Genomic DNA, 23,604 nt, shown 5'->3' on the forward strand with positions numbered 1-23,604 from the left:
ACTTCATGACTAAAACACCAAAAGCAATGGCAACAAAAGCCACAATTGACAAATGGGATCTGATTAAACTAAAGAGCTTCTGCACAGCAAAAGAAACTATCATCAGAGTGAACAGGCAACCTACCAAATGGGAGAAAATTTTTGCAATGTATCCAACTGACAAAGGGCTAATATCCAGAATCTACTAGGAACTTAAACAAATTTTCAAGAAAAAAACAAACAACCCCATCAAAAAGTGGGCAAAGGATACGAATAGACACTTCTCAAAAGAAGACATTTATGCAGCCAACAAACATGAAAAAAAACTCATCATCACTGGTCATTAGAAAAATGTAAATCAAAACCACAATGAGATACCATCTCATGCCAGATACAATGGTGATCATTAAAAGGGATGAGTTCATGTTCTTTGCAGGGACATAGATGAAGCTGGAAACCATCATTCTCAGCAAATTAACACAAGAGCAGAAAACCAAATACTGCATGTTCGCACCCATAAGTACTCCAGGAAACAACATATTCTAGAGGGGATGTGGAGAAATAGGAATGCTTTTACACTGTTCGTGGGAGTGTAAATTAGTTTAACCATTGTGGAAGACAGTGTGGTGATTCCTCAAGGATCTAGAACCAGAAATACTATTTGACTGAGAAATCCCATTACTGGGTATATACCCAAAGGATTATTAATCATTCTAATATAAAGACACATACACACACATGTTTATTGCAACACTATTCATGATAGCAAAGACTTGGAGCCAACACAAATGCCCATCAATAATAGACTGGATAAAGGAAATGTGGGCACTTATGCACCAGGGAATACTATGCAGCCATAAAAAGGGATGAGTTCCTACCTTTGCAGGGACATGGATGAAGTTGGAAACCATCATTCTCAGCAAACTAACACAGGAACAGAAAACCAAACACCACATGTTCTCACTAATAAGTGGGTGTTGAACAATGAGCACACATGGACACAGGGAGGGGAATGTCACACACTGGGACCTGTCATGGGGTGGGGGGCTGGGTAAGGGATAGCATTAGCAGAAATACCTAATGTAGATGACGGGTTGATGGGTGCAGTAAACCACCATGACACATGTATACCTATGTAACAAACCTGCACCTTCTGCACATGTGTCCCAGAACTTAAAGTATGTATTTATAAAAAAGAAATGAATGATAGATGTTATAAATATATCTTCCATCAAATAATGTCTTTGGTTTTGTAAAATCCTTTACAATTTTCAGGTTATTTCATGTACATTTTCTTAAAGTAGTTCTGCAAGTTATATAGTAGAAGAAGGAATTGGATCAGTGTCAGTTACATATAAAAAATGTGGTCAATTAAAATTTTATTTTACGATAGAGCTTTTCAGCTGGCAACCTTTTATTATGTCTGAATATATTCTCTCTTAGGGTAAAGAATTTTACAGGAATGGTTATGAGTGTAGGAAGAGAAGTAGCAAATTTCCCTCTTCAGTAGAAGCTCTTTTAAACCAACAATGACAGCCAACTGAACACATTTTCCAAAATATGTTGTTTCACCAGAAAAAGGTTGGATATTTAGGAAAACTTGATTTGGTCAAGTACTTAACAATGTGTTATCATATTAGGGGTGGGTAAGAAAATTGTAAAATATTGGAGAACATCATATGAATCTACTATTCATTATTCAGATTTCTCTGGAAGCATCTTTAATTTCTCACTGCACTTTAAATTAAAGCTGGAACTCCTACGGAATACATATTTCGTGTGATTTATAAAGGCATGACTTTGAACTCAAAGCAAAAGACTTGGCTCTCCATTAGTAACTGACAAGTAAATGTTTGTTTGTATATTTTAAGCATTTAAGATGCGTGTATTACTTCTTTATTATTTCTTTCTCTGTCACACTGCTGCAAATCATACTGGGTAAAGGGGGGTTCTATGGATTTCACATTTTGTAGTATGAAGAGGACCCCACTCTAGCTACCATCCTAACTTATCACAAAGTAAAACAGCATGGTTTGATACTCTGTGCTTCTCCAGCACTTCTTTACCACTTATTTGCCTCTTGTAAACTGGCTTTTTTCTCTCCTCTTCTGGATTTACTCACATAGAAATCACCAGTGACCTAAATACCTACAGGAAATCCCTTTTCTCATGTCTCTCTGGCATTTTATACTGTTGCCTTTACCTCATAATCAAACTTCTTTTCCTCTTAGCATCTATTAACCTGACTATTCAGACTTTTCTTTTGCCTAACTACATGTTGTTTGTATTTGTGTGTGTATGCATGTATGTGTGTTTTCTTTGACTCCTGTATGGGCTGATATTTCTTCCTACTTTCTTTTCCTATTTTCTATTCTCCCTATTTTGATTTTTTTCCATACATGATTTTCACTGGTAGTCCTATCCACTAGTGTAGTCAAGAAGACTCTAATACTCTCTATGGCCTAGTTATAGCATTCTCCTTTGGGAAAACAAACAGAAAAAAATGATAGAGATAATTGAATTATAATTGGAGCAAAAGAAATTAATGAGAAGATTCTAAGGAGACTGAGATACTGGTGTATTTGGTCAGGGTATCTCTTCCACAGATAATAAAAGAAGAATGTACAAAGGGTTTTCTTTTCCAGGCTTCATGTAGACTGTCTTTTTCTTTTTTCTTTAAATATGTCAATGCCATTAATTAAATGTTAGTCAACATTTAATTAATCTGATTTTTTTTTGGCTTCCGAAGGGAGGTGGTGATAATATTTTAAAAAAGAGTGCCTCAAGTATGTCAGACATGGTTCCAGATGCTTTATTTATGTTATTTAATTCAATCTTCAAAACACCATCCTAAGTTTGATATTATTATCTTCATCACTTAAGTGAGGAGCATAAAGCATTGGAATTTTCAATAGCTTGTTTAAAGTCACACTACTAATAAATACTGGTGCCCAGGTCTGCTTGTTTTGAAAGCCATGTGTTTCCAATGTATGCATTTATTTATTTTTATTTTTTCTAATCTGATTGCTTTTTATTTCCTTTCTTGCCTTACTGTGCTGGCTAGATCCACCAGTGCAGTGTTGAATAGAAGTGAGATTAGACACCTGACTTGTATCTGATGTCAACGGAAAACAACAAGCCTTTCACTATTAAGTATCATGTTAACTTTAGTTTTTCGTTGACGCCATTTATCAGGTTTCTGAAATTCCTTTCTCTTTCTAGTTTTCTGAGAACTTTTATCAGAATGGATAATGAATTTTAGTGTAGACTTTTTCTGAGTCTTTTGAGATGGTCATATAATTTTTCTATTTCAGATTATTAATATGGTCAATTTCATGGATTGATTGGCCAGTGTTAAACCAATCTTACATTCCTGGGATAAACTCCACTTAGATAGGATCTATGATCCTTTTTATATACCATTAAATTTGATTGACTAATAATTTGTTTAGAAGTTTTGCATATATTCATAAGACATACCAGTCTTTAGTTTTGTTTTTTGTAATGCCTTTATCGGGCTTAGGATCAGGGTAAGCTCCCTGACAGAATAAGTTGAGAAATGGTCTCTCATCTTCAACTGTTTAGAAGACTGTGTACCATTGATATTCATTATATGCTTGATAGAATTTACTAACCTATTCATCATTATATACTTCATAGAATCTACTTTTTTAATAATTTCAAGTTTTATTTTAGATTCATGGGGTACAAAATAGGCTTGTTACCTGGGCATATTGTGTGATGCTGAGGTTTGGGGTATGATTGATCCTGTTACCCATGTATTGAGCATTGCACCCAATAGTTAGTTCAACCCTACTCCCCTCCTTCTGTCCCCACCCTAGTAGACCCCAGTGTCCGCTGTTGCCATCTTTATGTCCATGACTAATGAATGCATATAAATGTATAAATTTCTATCTAATATTTCCTTAAGCTATATCCCACAAATATAATATCAGTATTCTTGATAGCATTTAGTTCTAAATATTTTAAAATATCCTTTGAGTCCTTCATTGTGATTCCTCTTTAACTCATGGGTTCTTTGGATGTGTTTTCCCCATAACATGTGGAACTCTGCTTTTGCTACTTTATTAATTTTATTATCTAAAATAATGTTTATATATATTTATATATATTATTTATATATATATACATTTCATTATTTCCACACCTCACCTTTATATGTTAGAGAAGAAGTAAAAGACATGGACCTATTTTGAAAGAACTTAGTCTGTTGGAGAATTTCTATAACAAATAAGAGCAATCAAAAGAAGCCAGTATAATAATGCCTAGGAGTTCTGAAGGTAGGAAATTCAATGAGGATGGTTCCAATCAGAAACATTTTCTTGAAAGTGATGGAATGTAGAGTACATTTCAGGAGAGATAGAATTTGGGTAAACTAGAAGAAGAAAAAAGATTTTAGGCAAGGGGGCCAACACAAATGAAGTTGACATGGAATGAATACCATATTCTTGAGTCCGTGATTAAGCTATCCTTATTTTACACCCTGGAGCACAGGAAAATGAGACTAATCTTTATTCCATCTAACAGCACTCAAAATAATGTTTTTAAAAACTCACTTTCTCGGGGTATCCTTTTTTAAAATTAGCTCACACTTCCACCAGTTATTGTTCCTAATTAATTTCTTCATTATTATGACTGTTCTCTTGATGTGTTTTAGTGAATCCTCATTCTTCGTAAAGTGGGGTCCTTGTGATGGGACATGACCCTGGACTTCTTAAAGGATAATTCCCAGGGTGAAACCTGTAAGAAGCACTGACTGTGAAACCTTGAATATGGAAAGTGCCTTCTGTTAATTCGATCCACAGTGTGGCCATGTGGCTGGGGTTGATCTGTAGAGCAGTTAAGGGGTAACATGTTTACTTTTCAAAAGATATACACTTTCAAATGAAGAAGATCGATTGATTCAATTCAGAGCTTCTTAACTTATTTTAACATTTAAGAATTTAGTCTCTAAGTTTGACAGATCTATTTGAATTCTAGTTCCTCTATTTAAAATTCTTTGAAGAAATTTTTTCACCCCTTTTCATGCTTCATTTGCCTTATAGTATACAATGGGGTTAACAATACTATTTCATAGGGTTGTTGTGAAAATTAAATCAAAGGACAAAGTAACTTATATGTTATAGTACTTGGCACATTGTAAGTGCTCAACAAATAGTTAAACATAAGCTTGAATGCAAATGCCAGCCAAATGATGAGGCATTTTTCTGTTCATATCAAGTCTTCTTAATTATACAAGTACAAATTATATATCTTCAAAGTGGTAGAATGTTAAATATGCAAAATACGCATATAGGTATTGCTTCTGCATGGATAATGAAACACCTCAACATGATTAATAGGGCTATTAGTAATAGAGGACAAAGTAATAGTGCTTCACTATTCATTATAATATGTAACCAACCAACATGTGATTCTACTTGGAAATGTCTTCAGAAGGACAAAGACAGATTAGAAAAGAAATTTCTAGGGCAAGATGATATTCTGAAATCCTTTATGAACCTACGGTTCTAGGTCAGGAAATAATTACAGTGTTGTTGAAAATTTATGACAGTGTTGGCAAATATGTATCACAATGCAAGCCAGCTTCTGTGGTTGGTGATGATGTCTGGGAAAAATGATTTGTTAATAAATATTTCCATTCTGCATTTTGTTTCAATTACCATGATAATTGTAAAAATGAATGAGGAAAATAACCTTTTAACCCAGAATTACCAGAGAGAGTTCTCAATGCATTATTTCATTGTATGTGCCCGATCTGTCTCTGAAATACGGAGTCTATCCATGAAGACTTTGGCTTAATAGATATGACTGTAAGGATAGCATCTGGTACATTTCCAAGCAAGCTTACCTGTGACATCTCTGTAATGCTTTGCTGCTGATTTATTACTGCAGGGGTACCGCAATTCTGCATCCTACTCCTAAACACAATGTTTCTTTACCTGAGTCTTCATATTTTAATTCCTTTAAAAATCAATCTGATTTTAGATAATTCTATTGACTAGATAATCCTATCAATAGGAAAAATGTTTTCAATAAAATTTAATTTTTTTAAATTCTGAGATTATTTCAAAATGATTTTCTGAAGCTAACATTAAACTCTCCTAACCTGGTATTTTGCCTTTATAGTGGACTCTATTAGAATGCTGGAACTGAAATTATACCCTTTCATGCTTCAGTGTGAAAGTGACTATTTAGGCCATTTGAACTGAAATGATTCTCACCCATAGTTCAAATTAATACAGTGGAATGGATTTATATTATTTGACTCCTTTGTACCCAAATTTAGATACACTTTACATAATATCATGTCTCTTGAAATGTAATTGCATTCAAATAAAAGCCTGATATTATACAGTTATTCTACACTGAACAGAGAAGCTGTTAGTCTTATTCCTCACCTGCATATTCACTAGTCTCAAGACCTCTAAAATTTCAAATTTAGAATTATGACATATAGACAAAGGCATACATAGGGAAAATAGTCCTTTAGTCTGAAAGGTACATTCACCTAATTCATATTTAGGTGGGCACACCTAATACGGCCTGGGTACTGTGCTAGTCACCCAATTCATCCCCTCATTGTCTACCATCTAGCGGGTGGGGCGAGCAGGCAGATTAGTAACTAAGCAAGTGGGTGAGTATTATCAAATGCTAAATAGGTGCTATGAAGGAAAGCTATAGAGGCCAGCATTGGGACCTACTTAGGTTATGTGTTCAGATAGGGCCTCACTGGGGTCCTGAGGGATGAAGAACCTGGGGAAGAACATTACAGGGTGGAGAAATGAGCAGACCCAAAGACTCCAAAACAAAAATGCTGGCCAATAGCAAAGGGCAAGTCTCAAAGCAGGGAAAGCTTTATAGAACCCAGTGGGATTGGAGACTAGATGAACAAATGTGTTTCAACACCTTGATCTCAGCTTGCATGAGACCACATTTTGGCTTGGATTGTGTTTCAGTGCAGTAGCTAAGTGGCTTACCACCCTCGACCATGTGGGTGGGCATGCTGCAATTCTTCGGCAACCACTGGATAACTGCAAAGTCTAAGAAATTCAGAAATGATTTACTGATTTATCATTACTTTCACTTCCAAAAATGAGACTACAAAACCCATTGTATTATTCATTAACATTGCATGTTGTTATATTTTAACATGTAATTTTTCTCCTTTTTTGTCATTATGGAATGAGGATCTGTGTGTCAAGATACGATGTACTTAAATTACATATTAGCCCTCTTTTCTCATTTTTGTTTTACTGCTGTGCACATTCAGCATTGATTATAAAGTACGTGTCCTTTACTTTTGAACTCTTCACCCATTTATTCATTGGTTTTTGCTGACGGTGCCAAACTATGTTAGAACATGTGAATCCAATAAGGATATGATTAGTTCCATTTAATGATAATCAGCCTTCTGGTGTGGTTTCCAGGAATACATTTTATCAATAACCAGGAACCACTTATTTGCAAAATCAAAATCATCTGGTTGCTAATACAATTCTGCTAACATATTGGTATTCTTGAATGTACTTGCAGAAGAGCTTGTACTACTTTTCCATAAGTTGGAATTGCTTTGTTATTACTATGTCTAAGCTATTTAATCTAATCCAGTCTTAGAATGGGAATTTGGTGATTCTACTTGTTTTTTTTAAGAAAGGGGAACAAGTTATATCTGCAGGCAAGTATGTCCCTGTGCATTTTTATTTTTTATTTTGACAGCCTACCTATAACTTGTGAAGGATTTTGGCTGGCAGCCAGACTCAGAGCAGTCAACTATACAATTGTTTGTGTCTGTGTGTATTCTCAAGTGTCTTTATAGTTGAAATGAAATAAGTAATAAGTTCGGTGTACAGCGGACCACTCTAGACCAGGGATTTTGGCAGATGCTTTATTTATTCAGTTCTGATTTTTTTTTTTTTTGGTACATCTGCTTTTTCTGTGAAGTATTCTGTGCCTCTTTATAACCAATGAGAATAGATTCTTGATTCAAAGCAAAACTTTGTTAGAAAGATTTCCATCTCAATGCAAAAAATTAGATTAAAGCAAAATGCATCCATAATGCTTGAATTACACTAAGTAATAAATGCTCACTTAGATTTGGGCTCTAATTTTTAAACATTTATTTAGCAAAATACTGCCTCAAATATGTATGCAGGATTTGGGTTGGATTGACAAGAAATGCAGTTCTGAATTTCATAAAGCATTCACTAGGGAGACTGTATTGTCAGCAGCAGTAATTACAGCAGGTAATTGTGTCATTTACCCTGTTACAGACCACTGAATTTGACGAGCATGGGACATACCAGCTGTCACACCCTGTTAGCTTTCACGTTCTGGGATTTGCAAAATCACACTAGGGCTCACTGTTAGTGAAGGGAAGGAAAACAAAAAATAAACCAAGATTAAAAACTATTACAATTTTTAGAGAGAGGCTTTTCTAAAAAACAAAATGTAAATTTCTGTAAAATCGAAATTCATTGTGGGTATCCATTTGTTTTGTTTGTTTCTTTATAGTCAAAAGCTGCTGAACTGGAAGTAAAGATAACTAAGATTCTGTCACCTATTAATTCTGCGACTTATTAACTGTGGCCTTGGATATGTCATTTACTCTGAATGAACCTCAATTTCTTCATATCATCAATAAAAAAAATTGGTGAGAGATGCAGCCAACAGGGTCCAATTTCTCTTAAAATTATCTGTTTCTACTGTAAACAAATTCTCTCTTACATGCTGGAGATGTGTCAGTGAATAAATTAGGGTCTCTGTCCTCATCCAACTTTTATTTGAATGAGGAAGACAGACCATAAATATATAAGCAAATAATTTTGTATAGTATAATGTTAGAGAGGAACAAGTGTTGTGAAGAAATAAATCCAGGTAAAAGAAGTGGTCTGAGACAGAGTGTGTCTAAGGAGGTGTCCTCTGAGCAGAGTTCTGAAATAAGTGAACAAGTGAGTAAGCTACAGAAAACTGTGAATTAATAGCATCTCAAGAAGATGGGACAGCAAAATGCTTTAGCTATTCAAGGAACACAGAGAGGCCAGTGTGATTGGGAAGAGAGAAGCAGAAGATGACTACATTGCAGGGCACACTGTGGCCATGGCAAAGACTTTATATTTTATTCAAAATGGGAAAATAAGTCAGATGTCATGATCTGTTTTATGTTTTGAAATGATTGTTCTGCTTGTTGTATGAAATAAGAAGGCTACAGGTGAATATGTTTGCATATTAACTGACTACATTCAAATATGTTGATATATATATTGTCATTTTTTAAAATCATGCGCTTTTAAACTTATAGGGAAAAGATTTTTTAGAGATGTTAGAGAAGGCTAATGATTAAAATTGAGCTTCTTCTGATATACTTTGATTTTTTTTTCCAATTACCTTTGGAGTTTCATTTTACCTTAGGTAATATAGAATTGTCCATAATATTCACAGAAGTAAAAATACTAACTGCTTTTGTGCTGGCGAGCTTCAGTGTTTCAACCCAATTCAGGAAAGATTGTGAGATAGGGTCATGTGTTGTTAGATTTTATTAACCACAGTGTAATAAATACTTTTCTAGATGTTTTTCTCTGAAATAGTTGACTGGAGACAGAGAGAGGAGAGTCCAGGAGTTTAAATCTAATGACATACAAATAAAAGCCTTCTGTTGCAAGTATTCAGCAATCAGGTCAGGAGCTTCTTAGAACATTCTAGATGGATTTTTTTTCTCCTCTTGATGTATCATGCCAACCTGCTCCATTTTTTTTTAATGCATGAAAACATTCAATCAATAAACACAGATGAAGTACTAAATTCTGGTCAGACACTCTGCCAAACACAGGATATAGCAGGGGTACCTGCCGAAGGTTTGGCAATGATAAATAATATGTTTGATGTAGGGAGCTAGGGGCCTCCTTTTGAAGTTGCATTTGCACATCAAACATATATATTGCTTTTACTTGGATGTGTAGGGGTGGCTGGAGAGTTGGTTGATGCCATTATGGTGGGGCCAATTCCCTTTTAACCACTCTTTGTTATGTTAATAAGGGTATAAAAATGAAACACATCTTTATAATGAAGGCAGTCATCACCTAGAAGCAAAGGTTGGTAGGCAAATATACAACTGCCATGCAGGGTGTTCAATACCATGATAAAGGAATGCACAGCAGTCTAAGGAAACAGTTTAGGCAAATATGCTGAGTCATGAAAGTCTTGAAGTAGTGACAGAGAGTAAATATTTTAAAAAAGAGGACTTTCCTATCCCCAAAATAAATCTATAATTAACATCAGTAGTGTACTTTCCCCAACATTCACTTGTTCAGAAATATATATATATATACATATATATATATTTGTCATCTTCTCTTTTAGAAAATTATGTTTCTCAAGAGTTTCACATTATGATTCCATTATTCTGTTTTTCACTGCTCTGGAACTTTCCATAATGGTCACGTCTCACTTTCAAAGTAATCATTTTCATTTAGTTTATTATTTTGGATTGCGGGTGGAGGATGGAGAATGCAGAGACCAAGTTAGAAGACAGAGAAGCAGGAGCATTAGTGAGTCACCGTTAACTTGATCAATCTGTCCTAGAGGCCCTGGAGGCTACTTGAGCCAGCTATATTTTGATAACTGCAAATCCTTTTCATTTTGCCTTTCTGCCTTCCTCTTGTCCCACTTTACCTGAAAGGGATATTGTGAGTGAGTGAATGGATTTTGTCATTCATGGGAAGATATATGGAACATGTGTAGATAACATTACAAGAGGGAACCTTTAAATAACACCTATTTGCCAGTTGTACTAGATCTGGGATCCCAGAGAAAAGAGGTTGGGGGAAAGACGATAGTGAGGAGGGAGGTGCTGGGTGTAATTAGAGGAGGGTAGAATAAGAGCCGTGAATACAAAGAGTGAGCGTTTTCCCTAGAGCAGGACATTGCTGATTGTAATTAAAATATACACTTGCAGTTGGGGAGAAGGGTACATTATTTTAAAATTTTTAATTTTGTGGAAGAATATAAGAAATTGAAATGAATAAATTGGAGAGAGGTGTGAGTAAAGCTTGCAACTGGGAAGGAAGCAAGGGCAAGAAATAGAGATATAAGAAGGCACGTAGTGGAAAGAGAAGGGAAAGTAAAGAAAGTTGGCATCAGAATCAATCCCCATTTGTTGTCATTCAGTTGCTTCTTTTTTTATTATTATACTTTAAGTTCTAGGGTACATGTGCAGGATGTGCAGTTTTGTTACATGGGTATACACGTGCCATGGTGGTTTGCTGCACTCATCAACCCATCACCTACGTTAGATATTTCTCCTAATGCTATCCGTCCCCTAGCCCCCACCCCCTGACAAGCCCTGGTGTGTGATGTTCCCCTCCCTGTGTCCATGTGTTCTCGTTGTTCAACTCTCACTCATGAGTGAGAACATGCAGTGTTTGGTTTTCTGTTCTTGAGTTAGTTTGCAGAGAATGATGGTTTCCAGCTTCATCCAGTTGCTTATTAAGCTACACATCTTCTGGTCTTCGGGTCACGTTTCTATTCATGTCTGAGCAACAGTCTGATTGGAATCCCAGAGGCCAAGGGCATAAGTAAAAATGGCAAACATCAGAAGAAGGGAAGAGTTAGCTTGTTGGTGTGAGAAACCACCAGGGAAAGAGAATGATGAATTGACATTAAAGTATCTCTTAAACTCCCCTGAAAGCTTTTAGTGATTCCTGGGGGCAAGAGCTCCCCTCTGTGAGGCACAGTGAGAGAAGAATTACTGAAGTTTAAGGAACCTTATCAAGTAAAAGTGAATGATTCTGAGTGAGATTTAGAATAAAATCCATTTTAAATTCTTTAAAAAAATATGATATAAAAGAAGAGGCACTCTAACCACATTATCAAAAGAGAATATCCTTTTGTATTTTAGAAAAGATGACTTTTGGAATAACAAAAAAAAAAGATTTCACTCTATTTCTAAATTGATTCCTGCCACTCGAGCAGAACAAAACACAGGTATAAGTTAGCCATTACTTGCTACTTAATATCTATCTATGTCTAGTGCATATAAATTACATACATACACACACATATATACTATGTATTCACACACGTACCCACATATAGGCACACATAAAGAAATACAGTTGTATCTATTATTTTATGAGGGAATAACATCCATAGATATCTTGAGAATGAGAATTCTGCCTTACTCATCTTGTAACGACCACAACTCTAATTTAAGCACAGGAGACCTTAACACGTATTTATAACATCAATAAACACACCACTGCAAATCAAAATATTAAAAGACCTTTAAAGATATTAGCTCTAAAATGTTAGAAATAAATAGTCTGAAACACAATAAACACAGAAGCATGAAATAAAAGTGCACAAAAGATACTTTTATATGCTTCTTCCTGTTTTATCAAGAACAATGTATGTAATCCTTTGGAATAGGAAATTATCTTTTATCTTGTATTTTGCTGCAGGAGATATTAAAATAACATACTCTAAGAAAGATAAATTTTGTAATGAAGCTCGTTTTAAAATTAAGCCCCTGAATGAAAACACTGATAGGTTTCTTTTGCCCCATAGTCTCATCACTTTAAAATCGGAGGAATCATTCGATTTTCTACAAGTTGGAAGATTAAAGGTCAGAAAGTAGTATCTGATCCAACTGTGGAAATCTAATATCTTAAAATTCACTGGAAAGACTGTCTATGTTGGAATGCTATGGTTGTTTTTCTTAGGAAATTGTATATTTCAGAAGTTACCTTTTATATTTCATTTTGTTTTGAGGTACTTTTTTCTGGTATAGTTTGTTGAGTGTACTCTCTAATCTTATTTATTTGTAGATATTAAAGGAGAGCAGGCCTTAAAGTTTTTTAAAAATGAATAGATCATATGGGGTTAGGTGGAAGTGATATTTCTCTCCAGCAGAGATTTTCACTAGCTTAGTGAAAGCCTTTTCTTTCTTTGAAATAAATGTCAATGGATGGAAAATCATGCCTCTTGCCAAATTTAGGGGCAGCACTGACATGAAAACACAGGAGCAACAAGGTTGAACTTTTGCGTTGGTGAAGTTAAGCATCATGATTTCTTAAGCAGTGTGTAGATACTTTTCTAAATATTAAATCTCATGGGTGTTACAGGGATTCTGAGTGAGTGCAATGAACTCTAGATGTACAATGCTCTGAGAAATTGAAAAATGTTGATTTTGTATCTGTTGGAGCCTAACCATCATTGATTCATCCATATGTATCAAGTGCCTAAAACGTGGCAGGCGTTAACGGCAAGATGTGAGGGTTCAAAGATCTATACTAACATTTTCTTTCTCAAGAAGTATACTGATTATGGAGTGACAGGTAAGAGAATTAACAATCCCTGACAGCGTGAGGACAGCTGGTGTAATACTAACTCATGAAGCACTACGCGAACCAGGATTATTCTCAGTGCTTTCCAGACGTTACCACATTTGAGCCTCACAACTCTATGAAAGGCATGCATATCCACAGTCCCTTATCTATAGATCTAAACTCCAAAAAATCTGGACAGCTGTGATGATCAAATGCTTATTTACTTTACTTTCTTTGTTTTTTCTTATTAATTTTTATTTCAAAGAGGTTCTATGTGGATGCAGTTAAAAAAAAAGTTCGAGCACAATAACAGTGAGTAAATCCACGTGAAGGATGTAGGTACTTCAAATGTTTATTTTTTAGAATTCATTTGGCAGTAAAATTTGATCAGATATGAGGCTATTTTGCATGTTTATTGATCCTATTTGGTTTGAATGGTCATATTTTTGCTGCCGAAATACTTAATTATTGAGTATGGCCCCAGATCCTGCAGAGGATTTTGCTTCTCTACTGTTTTTAGACTCATTTTGTAGAGGAGGAATCTGTGATTTGAAGAGATTAAGTAACTTGCCCAAGACCTCATAGCTAGTAAAAGGAAGAGCCAGGATTTGAGCTGAGGCAGCCTGACTCCAAAGTCCTTTCACCTAACCACTTCACATTCTGGCTTTCAAATGTTATAACAAAATGAAACACAGGTTCTACAGGGCTCATCTAAATGAGACTGAGAGAGTCTCAAAGAAAATTTTCTGAAGGAGTTTTGTGTGATCTGAGTGGGAGGTGAGTAGAAGAGTTAAGCAAAGAAAGTGGGAAGGGGCTTTCTGGGCCGAGAATAGCACATGTGGCAGCAAGGAAGCACACGTGAAAGACATGGCCTTTAGTAGAGTCTCAACAAGTGATATTACTACTAGAAGTTGCAGTGGGTACATCAACGTGCAGTATGGTAAAAGCAGAGGGCCATGATGAAAGCTTTAATGAGGATGTGGTGCCTTGATGGCCAGTGAAAACAATGGTGTGCCACCAATAGCAAAAATAAGAGAGAGGAAGAGAGAATGGGGAGGATTGGTGGGGGCAGAAGGAATGGAGATTAGATTTTATAAAAAGTTATTCTGATAATGGTCTGAAAGTGCACCAAACTGGAGACAGTGTTGTCATTATGAGGCTATTGCACTAATCCAAACAAGAGCTATTTAGTGCCCAGTTTGGGGCACCTGCAGAGCAATGGGGATAGAGATGGGAGGACAGAAATGAGAACTTCTAAGAAAGAAGAATCCAGGTGACCTGGCCCCCGGATGAATGTAGGGAGTGAGAAGAAGGGAGGGAGGAGTCTATAGTGACTCCTGGATTCCTGGTTTTGGAGGAAGAAAGACTTAAGGATAGATTTAGCTGTATATTTGTCTGTGGATGGGAAATCTGAGGACATTCTCTCCTGATGACCTGAATGTTTATCTGTGAGGTTGCTGGTGAAGTAATGTGCTGAGGATGGAAATGGGGCAAGCACTTGAAGAGACAATAAGAGATACTGCAGGATTGCCATTCTGGAATACCTTGAATATTCAGCATTGTCAGGTCTCTGAATGTTTTGCATGTTAGATTGAGACACACTATAGATCAATGATGCATTCCTTAACAGATATTATTGTAGACCAATTTTGTGCCAGTCATTTTCTTTTGGATGTTGAGGGTGATTGATGAATTAGACCCACGGGTTTACCATGTAAGTGGCGGTCGTTAAACAGATTTGAGGTGAAGAGTGTTTATTTGGTTTATGATCACCATCAATGAGTAAATTTTGTTTCCTAAGATGGTCCTTGCCTTTATATTTTGACTTTTTAATTCTATTTTCTTCTTTGCCATAAAAAAAAAAAAAAACCAGGCGAACAAGAATAACAAAATACCTAAAGGTAAGAGGCTCTCTCATATCTATTAATCTCATCACCACCTTCCCAGTTGCCTAGGTTAAGAACCTAACTTATCTAAAGTGTTTCTTCCTCTTGGCTCAAATATTGATTCACTATGGAGCCCAAAATTGGAGTACAAATCTACCCTTCTTTCTCCAACATTTTCTCCGTTATACTTTAGACCTTCTATTCAAGACAGTTTAATTCACAAAATCACAGGGGCTTGGATGTGTAAAATGAATAAGACATGGTTCCTGCCTTAAAGGGATTCAAATCTTGTGATTTTGTTGTAAACTTCCCGATGATTCCTCTTCTGTCCTTAGTACTTCCTTATGCTGCATGTATACGTTACTTAGCACAGTGCTTGGCAGGTAATAAGCACTCAGTTTCTTTCTGTTTTTCTTTGTTGTCAACATCCCTCCTCCTCCTCCTCCTCCTCCTCCTCCTTCTCCTCCTCTTCCTCTGCCTTCTCATTCTTCTCCTCTTTCTCCTCTTCCTTCTCTCAGTGTTGCACAGACTCCTGTCTCAACTGTCAGTAATAATCTAACTCGAATGGAAAAGAATAAAAGGAGGAAAGAGGGATTAAAAAGAGAGAGGAATGCTAACTTTCTAACATGAGAAGCCCATTTTGTCAAGGAATGTTAATCTCTCCTCATCTACACATTACTGTTAGATTAGTTTTCCTAAAAATCAACTCAATTTTTCATGCCACCTTTTCTTCTACAGCTGGAAGCAGCTATTTATTGCCTACGAAACAAAATTCTGTTGTAGTCTGGACGCTACTGTTTAGCGTCCAGTAATTATTTCTTACTGTTCTCTTTTAGTCATCACCATCTGCCAGCTCAAATACTTAAGGGCCTTGTTATACCCCATGCTTTTATCTTGTGCACCTGTGTTTTCTCCAGCTGCAGTGTTCTTCCCCGTCTTTACCCTTTTCTGTTAAAAACCCTTCCTGTCTGTCAAGAGCCACCTGTTCGGCCTGTTTCCCATGTAATGCTTTCCCAGAACCTTCAGTCAGTCCTCATCTCTTTGAGCTCCTTAAGCTTCATGGGATTTTCGTTTACAGGTTGTATATTTTAAAGCACTGAAGGTCTGGCCTTGTTACTTTCTAGCTATGTGACTTTGGACAAAGCACCTTATTGCTCCAAGCAAGCTCTGTATTCTCATTTATAAAATAAAAATAAAACTAATACCTACCCGAACAGGCCTTTTATGAAGACTAAAGAGGATAATGCATATAAAACACTTAGCACAGTGCTTTGCAGTCTGTAGTAAGCACTTAAGAACTTAGCTACTATCATTATTGTTACTGTTATTGTTTTCTTTGTTATGGCACTAAACAACTTCTACAATATATCATAGTTAGTTATCTATTCGTATCACCAGTCCTTGAATAATTAAGAAGTTCCTTGGGGTCACAGATCTCAGATTATCCATCTTTGCACTCTCCAGAGCACTAGAATGATATAGCTGAAACCTTAAAATCATATGTTGAGAAAACAAATCTATCTGGTTACAAGATTTTTATTGCCCTATAATGAGTTCAGACAAAGCTTATTTGATGAAACACAAAATATTATAAAACATGTTTTTGCAATAAAATCAATAGTTGGATTAGCTTATGAAATTACTATAAGGAGAAGGAGGAAATTTGAGTGTGCTTTGGTTGTTAAGATTCTTGGTCAAATAAGGATTAGGAAAGGAGGCTGAGCACAACAGTGAAAAGACTAGAAGAAAATCAACCAAGCATGTCAGGAGAAGAAAATCAGAACAAATTCCTAGTTGCCAAGCAAACTGAAGAATAACAAGAAGTCAGTAGTGAATTGAATCGGTGTGGTCAGTGAACAAGAAACTTAAATAGTGAATTAAAAATGCCTGGGTGTTAAAAATGACTTTTAGAGAATTTGCTACTGATATGGGCATCAAATAAGTTTACAGTATGATTTCTGGCAGTCACTTTAGTAGCATTAAAAATAGATTTCTGTTAAAATGACATGGTAGTAAGTAAAATTTTTCTATAATATAAAGTGAGTAAATAAGGTAATCACAAGAAACAAAATGAATAGCTGTTGCTCAATATGTCAGCAGGCAATTTTCCCCTGACGTAATCATTGAAAGTAGTGGGGTTTTGGAAACAAGAAAAATGTCCAAAATAGATTTGATTTCAGAAAAGATTGTGAGGAGAACAAACACTGTGGGACATTTAGGCTTTCTCCACAGAATTAAAATGAAGTGGAAAAGAGAAGACATCTATCTAGCAAAAGCAAAAAAATTGTCCCACTGAAGTAGATAATAGGCAACTAATTTTTCTTAAGTGTCCTTATTATTGCAAGCAATTTTACTTGCATCCTTTAAATTTATTCTTCACAACTGCTTTTTCATAGAGATCCTAATTTCCTCATTTTAAACTTAGAAAGCTTAGCTAACCTTCTCAGGTCCAGAGAACTAGGATAAAATGGCATCTAAACCAAGCCTGTCTGGAAATTAGAATATGTACTATATACACTGCCTCCCTGTTATTGTTCATTACAATAGTACATAATTCTCTCATTTTTTCTACTTTATCTTTCAAATTTAGTTGTGGTCCTACTACAGCATAGTTGATCAAGGACATTTAAAATCATCTAATGAATTATAACACAATGTTTTCATATACCAGACTTGAAAGGGAAGGAAGCAAGAAGGGAGAAGGAAGGAAGGAGTACCACTTTTTTCTTATAGACCTAAAACCAGAAATTCTGGAGTTGTAACATAGAACATTCTTTAAACTCAGCTTGTACTCATTTTGGAAAGATCTGCAGTATAATAATTATATTGCGAAAGTACTGAGGTGCTGTGGACAAGTTCAGAGAGTTGTTCAGTACACTAGGAGAGAGAGAGAGTAGATTTTATCTGAGGATTCACAGTTGTTGCCGTTCTTTTTGGAATAAAGCAAGAAGTCTCAGTATTGCAGATCTGTGGGCTGTGTGATTTGGATGCTCTTCACAAACTAGTGCAGGTCACTACATATTTGCTTTGGTGGGGACACTTAACAAGTGATGCTTATGGATGGACTTCGGTAAAACCCATTGATATCTTAAGCAATCTAGTCTACAGAAATATTAGAGGAATAAGACTAAGCAGCCATACATTTTTTAGATAAACCATCCCTCTAAACATGTAATTTGATACTGTTGTTATAAGCTACTCAAGAGCAATTCATACCTCTTTTATGGGCTTCTCTGCTCCAAGACTTATGTAGCATTAAGTCTAAGGTTTCTCAGGTTTCTAGGAATCGAATGATAGTTATGACTAGAGGCTGGTTGTCACTATGTTTAGGGCCATATCCTGCTACAATCTAAGAAATAATTTACTTTTGCGAAATTTATATTCCAGAAAACACTTGGGTTAGGGAAAGTGAAGCAGCTTTCTTTGTGAAACTTACACCTATATGTTACTGTAGCTGCTGTTTTTCCAACATTTTAAAATTTGAACAGAAGAGTAGAAGATGCAAGATAGGCAATATATTTCCTGTGGCAGGAGAAATACATTAGAGAAGAAAGTTTCTCTGAGGGTAGTGGGCTGACTATGAAGGTACATTATGTTCTGTTACCAGAAGAGTAGAATCTAGTGTATAAAGGTGTCAGCTAGAGGATCTAGGATATTGCTGGTAGAATGAAGCAGAATTATCCAGCACAATGCACAGTGTTTCTAGGGCCTGACCACTGGTGTTAGAAGACTCTCAGACATTGGAGGTGTCTATTTGCCAAACTGATTTAATTTGAGCTTCAAGAGACTTTTAAGTGCGGGCAATTGGTGCTAGAGTCTAAGTTCTGTTAGCTGGTTACTTTGTTTGGCAGGGATTTGAACTTGAACACGTTGTTATCATCCTTTTCTTTTAAAAACTTATTTCTACCTTGTGAAAATGTGGGTTTTAGTATGAACAGAAAGTGATGTCTGTCCTTTGCCTTAAGAAGTGCTATAATTCTAATAAGACTCCTTTTAGACGGTGTTTTTAAAGAGGTATAAAATACAGTAAAGAGATGATAACGTCCTAATTGTAAAGCAGCAGAAGACTTCACATACAACAAAAAGACATTAAACTGTGTAAACATTAAAAACTTCTGGATAATTATAAAGAAGAACACTAGAATAAAAAAGGAATAGATTGGGAAAAACACAAGCATTAAATATGTTGGGCAATCAATTACATAGCAATCAATAGCCTGAATTTTGGAGTCAGATGTAATTCACAACTCCCCTATTTACTAGCTGTGTGTTCTTGGGCAAGCCACTTAGCCTTTCCAAGTCAAGTTTAATTTTTCTGTTATGATAATGTTTTTAGTTAATATAAGGATTAAATGAGATAATATATGTAACAAAGTATGTGATATGTAGTAAGCACTGAATTTTAGCTATGATTATTATAAATTATTCAGTATGATTCAAATTATAAGGGCCTCGAGATTCCAAAAACAAAAGAGACAAAGTATGTGAATGGTGTTTTTAATTGGGAATCTGCACCTGCCCTCACCAACACATGTAAAAAAAATCCATGTCAAATTCTTTGTTCTCCAAGAAGTCATTCTTGAATTCCTACCTGACCCAACCAGATCCTCCCTTGATCTCTTGCAACCCTCTGTAAGCAGTGTTTACTTCTCTACTTTAGCAATTTCTCATAATGAAACCATTTACTAAAGCTTTGTGATTTTTTCTTATGTCTTCAACTAAACTGTAAGCTTTTTGAAGGCTTTTAACTTTATAATCATTTTTAACCCCCAAATATTCCAATACTAAATACATATTGAGGAAAAATGTACTAAATTGAATTTAAATGTAGATGCATTTAAATGGTGACTTTTCACTCCTATTTTCTGAAGTATTTGCATTTTATATTATACTGAAATTTTTGAACAGAGCATGGATTATGTTCTATTGTACATCTATTTTGAAATCACAGTGAGGAAAGCTATGTGAATTTTAGAGCAGCTGGTTTGTTTCTAGGTAGCACATTCATTCTGCAAACAGCTCAATATGAATACCAAATTTAAACCTCATCTTAAGTCCATGTTATTATGACTGATGACACTGTTGGATATGGAATCTTAAAATGATTTTAGATACATTAGCATACCCAGGTTGACTTAGGGGTTAATCAGTGAAAGCCAAGTATTATTGTTATACATAACATCTGCGTTTAGATGCATCCAAGTGTGTATATTATTACTTTTTTTTTCCCATGGACGAACTTTACTATATTGTGCCTCATCACTAGTATGAAATCAGGTTTACATTGTATGTAGAGATGCAGAACAAAGAAATTATGACACACAGGAAAAAATATTTTCTAACTATCACTATACAATTATAGATTCTATATATAATGTTCCATAGTGATTGACATCCAAATTACTTTTTAGTATTGTTGAGTGATGGTGTCTTCCTTCGATATATTTTTCTTTTTTCATTTCATTTAAATTTCAAATTCATAGACACAAGGAATAATTAAATTCTGATTAAAATAACCATGTGCTGATATTTTTGATGAAGAGGAGCTAGAAAGCGATGCATTTGATTTCACTTCCAGCTGTTAATTGGATTGTCATATCATATAAACAATGAAATTTTTACTGAGGATATGAAGATAGCATTGAGTCTTATAGATTGGATATTCCAAACATCAGACCTGAATGTCTGCCTTTCAACATATGAGACATAAACCTCGAAATTTATTCACTATTACATCCTGACATGCTCTTCTTAAACATTGGAACATAATATTGATTTAAATTTTACCTTAGAATTTCCTTCCTTATTCTATTTAATTTTACTTACTATATATTGGAAGTGTTGGAGGAAGTACTAGAAATGGAGAGGTGAACTAGTGATTTGATGGTGGAGTCCTCAGGGAAGTGTGAGTCAGAGAAAGGATGAGAAATTGACATTTGACCAAAACTGGAAATGGAGCACTAATAATTATCTATTTATTGAGATGACTTTACAGAATATTTGCTTGTTGCTTCATTTATATTCTGTTTTTGTGAAGGATTATCAAATCTTCTTTGAGTCGTTTAAAAAGGGTTTTCTTAAGCACACAGTTTACATTAGTTCATAAATTGTAGCTATAACCAACTTTATTTTAAGTAGTGTGAAAAGATTTAAAGTGATAGTGTAAAGGAATTAATATTTTCTGTTTTCAAAAGATGTCCTAATATCTTAATTAATATTTGAAATATCCAAAATCAAAGAAAACTGCACCATAGTAAAATCAATGTGAAAAACAGCTCGGATTTTTAAGAGCTCTGTGTTTGGCATGTAGTCTACAATTGAGCAAACTGGGATTGTCTTGAATGATGGCAAAGGAAGTAGTTCCTATCTTGCCCCATCTATTCATTCAATCATTTATTTAAGAAACCTTCTTTGAATGTTTAAATGAGATACAAAGAAAAATACAAAATTCTGGTCTAAAAATTCACAGTCCCAGAGTGGAGCTTAAGAATGGAGAACTAAAGAGAAAGAGAAATGGACATAAAATTACAATAAAAGAGAATAATAGAACCTTGTATGTGGTTTTAGGGAAAATAGATAGCAGCCCCTAACTCTGTAGGAGGGGGAGACTAAGGTATCTTCGCACAACCCATGACATTTTATTGTAATGTTTAAAAATGGTAAGTGTTTTCCAGGAGAATCTGTGGGGAAGGACACTTCAGTCACAGGGAACATATATATATATGTAAAGGCATGGATGCATTTAAAGCCTTCAGAACTGTATTTGCCTTTGAATTGCCTAGGAGCCCACTTTCTCATTTCAGTACCCATGAGAGTAAATGACAACAGAGGAAACCAGGTCCCAGATTGTGTAATTATTTAGCGTTTATTGAACATTATCATGCTAGATGCTAAACTGAATCTTGTTAGGTCCTTTCTCTACCCGGTGAGTATGGTCTAATTAAAAAGACAACCAAGGCAGGGATTAAAACAGCATCAAATCAATCAGCAGCTCTGTTTTAAGGGCCTACGGCTGTCCATATAGAGATTTATAGATTAACTGCGGCACTTTGAATTGCACTGGGAATGAAATTGGCAGCAGGTGCAAACTTCATTCAAAGTGTAGATTTATTTTGCTTCAGGCAGCAGAACCCAAAGGTAGGTGGGCTGCCCATTCTAGCCCTTCTGAAATTTTACGGTGGTCCAAGGGTAGCCTCAATTAGGAGACCCATGTGTAATCCAGCTCTTTTCTAAGCTACCAGTAGTAAGCATGAATTTATAAAAACTATGAAATGTTCTGTGATACTAGATAATAAGGGTGGAATTTTGTGCAATTTTGGGTTATTCAGCCAGGAATTTGGAAAATAATATATCCATTTGTGCAGTTCTAGAACCTTGGTGATTGAAATCTTTCTTTCCTCTAAAGGATTATTGGGAATAATCTCTAAGAATGTAGTTTCAGGGTTATAATTAAAGCTATCATAACTTTGTGCTTATATAGAATGAGACATAAAATGCCATAGCAAAATGACAATTTTTATTTTTTTTAAATGAAGGGCATTTTATTTTAGTAGTTGAAGTAAGTGATTTTAGTCTAACCTTAACTGTATATGCCAAAGACAATTTACAGATATATTACAAGTTACAGATCTATTATGCCAAAGACAAGTTACAGATATATTACCATTATAATGTCTGGAATACAGAGTTCTAAAGTAAAATCAAATATTTCATTGCTTTCATGATTTATATTACGTGAAATTAATGACTCAATCAATGTAGTTTATTAAAATGTATGTTTAGTTTTAGGCCTGAATAATATTCATGTAAGAGACTGAGTACTAAGTAGTGCCACTGTAGGGATTTTAGATGGCTGAACTAATTTGTGTGCATTTTCTCACATATTGCATTTCCTCCTCATCTGTATTTTGATGTTAGATTTGTTTGCTTTCTCATGTTCACTGTATTTATTCCTTACATTTACATCTTTGCTGAATGCTGAGCTAGAATTCTGAAGTTACTTGATATTCCTGTGAACTTGGGCAGGCTACTTAAACACTCTGAGCCACCGTTGAGTCACCTTGAAAATGGTTACAATGATATTGGTTCTGCCTCTCCCACAGGGGTGCTGTAAGGATCAAGTAATTCAGTGCTTTCCAGAGTTTCAAGTTATAAGCAGTTAGAGCAGATACTATATTGATTACATATTCTAAAGTTTGTATTTGCACATATTACAAAAGCAAGTTTGTCTTTTAATAGATTTGTGCTGCTTTCTTTGCAGAGTGAGGGAACTTACTAAAGAGATCAAAGATTCCCCAGACAGTTAGCATAAGTATCTTTAGGCTTGGAAGTGTGGCTGCAGGTGTTAACGGCAGGCACCTAACTCCTAGAACTTCAGCTTTATTATCCTACAG

At 35.3% G+C, this 23,604-nt stretch overlaps 1 protein-coding gene across 7 annotated transcripts in view; it reads left to right on the plus strand.

The window, feature by feature from the left end:
- The window catches only part of NELL2 (neural EGFL like 2), a 406,822-nt gene that overhangs the window by 280,793 nt on the left and 102,425 nt on the right, over positions 1-23,604 (plus strand). The window lies entirely within an intron of this gene.

This window comes from Pan troglodytes, chromosome 10, assembly GCF_028858775.2.
Source record: "Pan troglodytes isolate AG18354 chromosome 10, NHGRI_mPanTro3-v2.0_pri, whole genome shotgun sequence".
NCBI classification, from domain to species: domain Eukaryota; kingdom Metazoa; phylum Chordata; class Mammalia; order Primates; family Hominidae; genus Pan; species Pan troglodytes.